This window comes from Phragmites australis, chromosome 10 (genome assembly GCF_958298935.1).
Source record: "Phragmites australis chromosome 10, lpPhrAust1.1, whole genome shotgun sequence".
Lineage (NCBI taxonomy): Eukaryota > Viridiplantae > Streptophyta > Magnoliopsida > Poales > Poaceae > Phragmites > Phragmites australis.
In genome coordinates this window covers 18,044,005-18,050,488 of record NC_084930.1, presented here as the reverse complement: position 1 = coordinate 18,050,488, position 6,484 = coordinate 18,044,005, and positions in this window count along the sequence as shown.

The following is a 6,484-nucleotide window of genomic DNA, read 5'->3' as shown; positions in this document are numbered from 1 at the left end:
GACAACTTTGAACTACAAAATAAAGACAATCACACCCTCGGTCATTACATATTTGGCCTTCGATTCAAAAAAGACGAGAAAAAACAAACATAAATCCATCGAAGCAATGCTCGACTAGGTGACGGCCAGTATCTACAGATTAAAAGTTGGGGGGGGGGGGGTGGTTGGCATTTTTTCGATCGAAGCTTTGCGCATGTTGCTGCCAAAGATCCCTACGACATAAAAGTTTGGGGCAGCATTTTTTTCGATCGACACTTCACGCACGTCTTTTTTCGATTGATGCTTCTTGTATGTTGCTACCGAAGATCCCTACAGCTTAAAAGTTGGGGGGGGGGGATGGCATTCTTTTAATCGAAGCTTTTCGCATATTGCTGTTGAAGGTCCCTACGGCTAAAAAGCTAGGGACTGAAGCCTCAACGAAACAATGCAACAAAGAATAATGAAAATTCATTCTGCAAATTCATCAACGTTAGGATCTACAAAATCTTTATACATTTGACTGTGAACAAGTTGGAAAGCGATACCTTGCCTTGAGGGAAAAGCCTCTGTTGAATCCAAATGGGACCTAACATTGCTATCCGAAGAAGTGCCTGGCGAAGGCACATGCAGAATACCATTACCTTTGGCAAATAATGCTCCTTGCGAAGGTTGAGGTTACCACCGATAACAAAAGTGCTAAAGCGAGGTCGAGTTATACTCTTCATCAATCAGCTCAGACTCCGGCTCAAGGAGCCCAGTAAGAGGGTCAATGACTTCGCGTGCTATCCTGCTAATTTCTTGTTTGACCCTTCGGATCTCTAAGTCCGAAGGGCGAAATGAATCCCAAAATGCTTTAGTTTTACCATTTCTAGCATCATAGGCCCTAGCCTTCGCTCGCCAATATTTATCAAACTCTATGTTAGGATGGCGTTGGTGGAATGAATACTAGCAAGTCCACGACATGAAAATGTTATCATGCATCATAGTTGGACAATATCTTCGACTACCTGCATCCCAAGGGATGACCTGTGAGGGAAGTGAAGATTGTCAAAATATTTAACAAGAAATTAAGCACAAAATATTACAAAGATTTCGAGTAATATCAAGTGTTTCAATTCCAAAAGGCAGTGACAATGTATCACTCCTCGCTCACACATGCTCTTAACCTACAGTCGCATTCAGTGCATCATCAGCATTTTGCGAAAGGACATATAGTGAAGTAGGCGGGATAGAGGGTTCTGCAATAGCTGAAGCATCCCTGGTCTTCGTGGCAGCCTACAACCAAAACTAATCAGAAATAAGTGAAAGGGGTGATAATAATAAAACAATGTTAATGCATAGCGAAGAGAAAAGGTATGTACTCGTTGGCAATTGTTCTCCATCTCTTGAAGAGCAAGTTCGCACTCGTATTTACATAGTAGTTTTCGTGAAAGCTTTGGTGGTGGTCTTCGACGCCTTTGACACCGCCCCGATTGACATGTCCAGGGGGTAGCGCAAAGAAGGGCTATGGAGCGTCTTGTGGTGGTCATAGCATGTCATCTCTAAAGATTGTATAAGGCATTAACTAGAAACCATGGTGCATAAATTGTCATACAAGTGGGGTGCTTGCCGAAGTCCTTTAGATAATTCTACAATCCACCCGAGTAGGCCATAGAGGTCATCGTGGTCGAAGGTGGGAGTTGAGGCTGAAGCACCTAATTCTTGTAGAGTTTTACCAATAGCTTTGCTAGCCCTCAGTGCCTTTGGCTCCAAAACTTCAACACGTTTTTGGACTGCATCCTAAGTAAGTTGCCTTGCCTCATGTAACGCTTCGACTAGGCATTGATTTTCAAGTTTCTCAGCCATGAAAGCAGTATGGAGTTCCTGATTGTCCTTATCAAGATTACCAAGCTCTGACACATGTGCTTCGGATGCATTTGGGCATTGATGAACGGTGTCTACCTCCTTCTCCAATTCCTGCGTGTGCAGAATGGCCATTTTTGTTTGCCAAACATATTCGCCAAGCTTGCCTTCAGCCTTCTCTGCTCGTTGGAGCAGCAAGTCCCTCACCGCTTCTGCCCTTTCGTTTGAGCCTCCGCATGTTCCGCACACTCGCGCATAGCGCACGTGAGAAGCATGCCATGTAACAAGATTATAAGTATGCATATGTGAAGGAGAACATAATAATAATCGAAAGTACCTTTGTTGTCATGATGTCAAAGGAGTCCACAAGTTTAGAAGCAGGTTTCTACACCAGTTTTATCTCGAGCTCGAGGGGCGGGGGGTGAAGCTATCGAATATGTTCTTGGCGTTCTTCACTTCTCCGGCCTTTGGGTCAAATGAAACCAGTCACAGTGCTTCGGCCTCAATGACTCTAGCATTGCATGAGGCACCCACTGACATGAGATCTTTGCCCTCTTCAATCTTCGCAGTCTATTGACTTTTGGAGGAGTCAGAGTTTGAGCTAGAAGATGAGTTGGCTGACTCAGATAAAGAGTCGGCAGGGCTAGCCTCTTCGTCCCTCTTGTCACGTTGAAGCTCGATCTCCCTCCCTTTTGCCATAGTTGTAGCAAGATGAGACCCTAATGGCTCGTCGTCATCGCTATCAATTATGAGGGAGGTGTAGTTGATCCGTGTAGATGTGGCAACGCGCTTACGAGAAGGGGCGATGGCATCTTCTGTCTCCTTCGGAGGCGTTTGTCTTAGGGGTATAGCTTCTCAATGGCTTCGGGGCCCTCGAGGTCCGCACCCCGTGCATCACCAAAGAGTAGTTGGCCAAGCCCCTTCTTTGAGGCAATCGTCTTCCTTTTCTTGGCTCCTTGAACCAGAGGGTTTACACCTTTCCTCTTTTGCTGAGCTTGGGTGGCGGAGGGCTCTCCGGGGCTTGAGTCAAAAGGGTGCCCCCTTTCGGCCACGCTCACAGAGGACGAGTGAGCTTTAGCCTGTCCTCACAGGCGAGGCCCCGAGGCTCAAAGGTTCAATTCAGCCGGCGGCCGAGGGCCTGTTCGACAACCAAGGGCCTGTTCGTCAATCGTCACAGTTGTTCCAAAGTACAAAAAACTTAAGAAAATTATACAAAAATCAAAGATTAGTGGGAGTTAGGCCAAAAGATATACCAGGCTTTCCCCCAAAATTAAACTGGGGGCAGCACAGCCCCTCGGGCACCTTTGGCCCAAAGGATGGAAAGGACCACCCTTCGCTCAGTGGCCAAACCCATGTGGTGATGAACTCTTTGATGAGAACGTGAGTGCTCAAGTGATTCGCACACCTCATAAATGCTTCGAAGGCGGTCCGTAGGCAATCCTTCAGTATCACAACCGGGGCGCAATTTCCTTTGTAATCTTGGCATTGAGACACAAGGTACTCTTTCTTATCCACCTTATGGTAGAACCACCACTCTATCTTGTCCTTCGGCCAATTGTTTTTGTAGGCAATTGTAGGCATAGCTGATGAACACCATGGTTGTGGTTTGCATGTTGGTCCAATCTTTCAGTGAGTTTGATAAATGACGTCTGGTGAGGAGCGACATTGATGATCCGACTACAACTGTGTAGGACATTGTGCCTTAGCAATCACTATTCAACACCTCGAGTGTTTTCAACCTTACCACGACACGGTTGATCTAACCATGAAGGTTAATTTCTGCAATGCGACGGAGAATAATGCAAGAACAAAGATAAAGAGAAATCTGAAATTGAGGGTATGAATTGAAGCTTCCAATTGATAAATGCAACACGGTTGGGTTTCAAAGATGGTAGAACAGGCGGTCTAGCCGACACGCACGTTGACATGGTAAAGTAGCAATGGTTAAACTTTAATCTAAACAAAACCCGAGAAGCCTAGAGGGCTGCCTAGCTATTTATGAGGATGGGATGATGGCCAAGGGGAACCCTAAGTCATCCTCCACCTGGTTGGGGCACACACACCTTGGGCCCCACTTGGGCCTAGGTCCCAAACAAATTTACAAGGCCCAAGGTACATTATACATGGTGCAGCACCTTTTTTCTTTAATTCCAGATAGCTCAAGATGAACTTTGAGGTGTGGCTAGATCCGTTACAAAGATAACGAGATAGGCTTCCGTGAAGTCGAAGAACATCCAAAATGGAGCTCGTATGCAAAAGCTACGGCCATTTGAAGTCAACGCTGTCCTGGGAGGTAGAATTATACTCAAAAACATGAAGCACTTTATCTTTAGATCAACTTTGGCCATAAACGACGTGGTGGCTTTGAAGAATAGTTGGAGAAGGTTCAGACTCGGTCCGTAGTCAATTTCATTCATCCTCCATGCATGTCCTCCTTCCTTTACATTAATCCATGCCAACACTTCTGAAAATGAAAACATACACAACTCAAGGACATACACAACTCAAGGTGCAACACCCATTGCTCAAATATATAAAAGGTAAATCTAACATAGAATGCATGCACCTTAGTTTCGTTGTTGTATAACATATGCATGGTCATATTTGAGCCAGTGATGTCCTCATCGTTCTTCCCTTCTTGATTGGAAACTGTCCTCGGTTTTGATTTGTCTTTAAGCTCAGTGTAGCTCAGAAGAAAAGAAATATCATTGTGCAGCATCACTTGTTCTTATGAAAAATTTACAACTGGAGGAAACCAACTCACTCTAGCGTTAGCTAGCACAAGAGATGGTGAGGCAGATTTCAGCGCGAAAGAATGGTTTAATTCTAATAGTTTTGCACAAGGAGAACATATTGTGGTATTTGGCTGCCCACAACACTCCCCTTCTTGAGAACAAACTTGTAGCTCATTTGCACAAATAGAGGAACTAGAGAAAGAATTATTAGCACTATTATGATCCTCTACACAACACATCTCATTATGAAAAAGCGGTATCTTCAAATTTAAATAAATATATACTCTATGCACAAGATACACTCCTTTATAATTATAGTTGCCAATGATATGGAAAATCGTATTAGCAGGACATCGCAAATTAGACCTAGCAAATAATTTCTCCTTTAAATTATTGAGCTCATAAAGATCAGCAAATTCAATATAGCCCCAAGTATTTAAAGAAGATAGTAATTCTAGTTCTTTCTTATCAAAAATGTGAACATGCTTATCTTCAGCAGCAACAGAAGATTCAAAAATAGGACTAACATGTTCATTCACTAATTTTGGCATGGATATAAGTGAAGCATCACAAAACTCTTCTTTATCACAAGGAATAGCAACCAAATCAACTTGTGACAAAGGAAATTTAGTAGGGATGATGATTGCTCAAAAATAGCATGAGTAGTGGATATTGATAGTTCATAGCAAACAAACTCACCTTTTGCTCAACTAGCTCATTCTCCTTCTTCGGATTATTCTTCACTTCCTGAAAACTGTTAGTGATAGAAGGAGACACAAACATATGTTTCATAGATTTTTGTTCTCTCATGTCTATTCCAATTCGACTTTGAGCTTCACAAGCAAGCTGTAGCAAATGAGAGAGAGCTATATGTTTCATGAAGAAGCATGTGGTGAATTTCTTTATTAAGTCCTCTTATCAGATCTTCGTAGCCTCTCCACATTCATCTCTTCCACAATGTAACAAACAATTACGCAAGTCTTGATAGTATGCTCTAGCAGTTTTACTACCTTGTTTTAAACATTGTAGTTTCTTGAAAAGGATATCAGAATAATACGTGGGAACATAAATATTCCTCAAATATCTTTTCATGGTTTTCCAAGATTGAGGTACCTTATCTTGTCTACAAGCATGTTGTCACTCAGTTACAGCATATTTACTAGAGGCAACCATAACTTTTTGCTTTTCACACAGGTCATATTTCTCAAATTCTCTACCATCCGCTAGCTCCTATTCAATATATGCGCCGACATTGACGACATTATCATCCTCCGAATCAGCGGTGTAGTTTTTGGAGTTGTCACCGTTGGAAGGTCCCGGGGCAGCAGCTGCAAGCATATCAAGTCTAGACAAAATGGTGGCAAGGGTAGTGCTAGCAACTCCCTGCACGGTCTCGATGGACCGGAGGCGGTCTTCTTGCAGCGACATAAGCTCATCCTTGCTAAGGCCCTTGGTGGTGATCCTCGTCATCCTCTCAAAGTGAGAAATAATACCCTTCGTGCGTGGAGAGTGTTGCTGCGGACTCTCGTTACCTGACATTGTTAGTAGAAGACAAAAAATACAAAGATAATGTTCCTATCACTACGTAGGATGTGGTGAAAAATGGCTTGACTCTCAAGCTTTAACTAAAGCTCTTACAAGTTGTTACTGTGCAGCAAGTGTTGTCGGCCGTTGGCGGTGTCAAAAGTTCTTCGAAGCTTGGATAGAGCGATTGACAAGGGACCGAACGAACGTACTGGGTAGAATGTAGAGATTGGATATAGTTTTCTCACGCTCACAATTTAGTGGCACAATATATAAAATAGTAATACACACTGAAAAGATGCTCAACCATTAGCCTAGTTGCTGATCAAGTGAAAAAGTGAAGAGTAGACAGCAACACACACACACACACAAAGATAATGGGACTATTGCAATCAATGGATGAG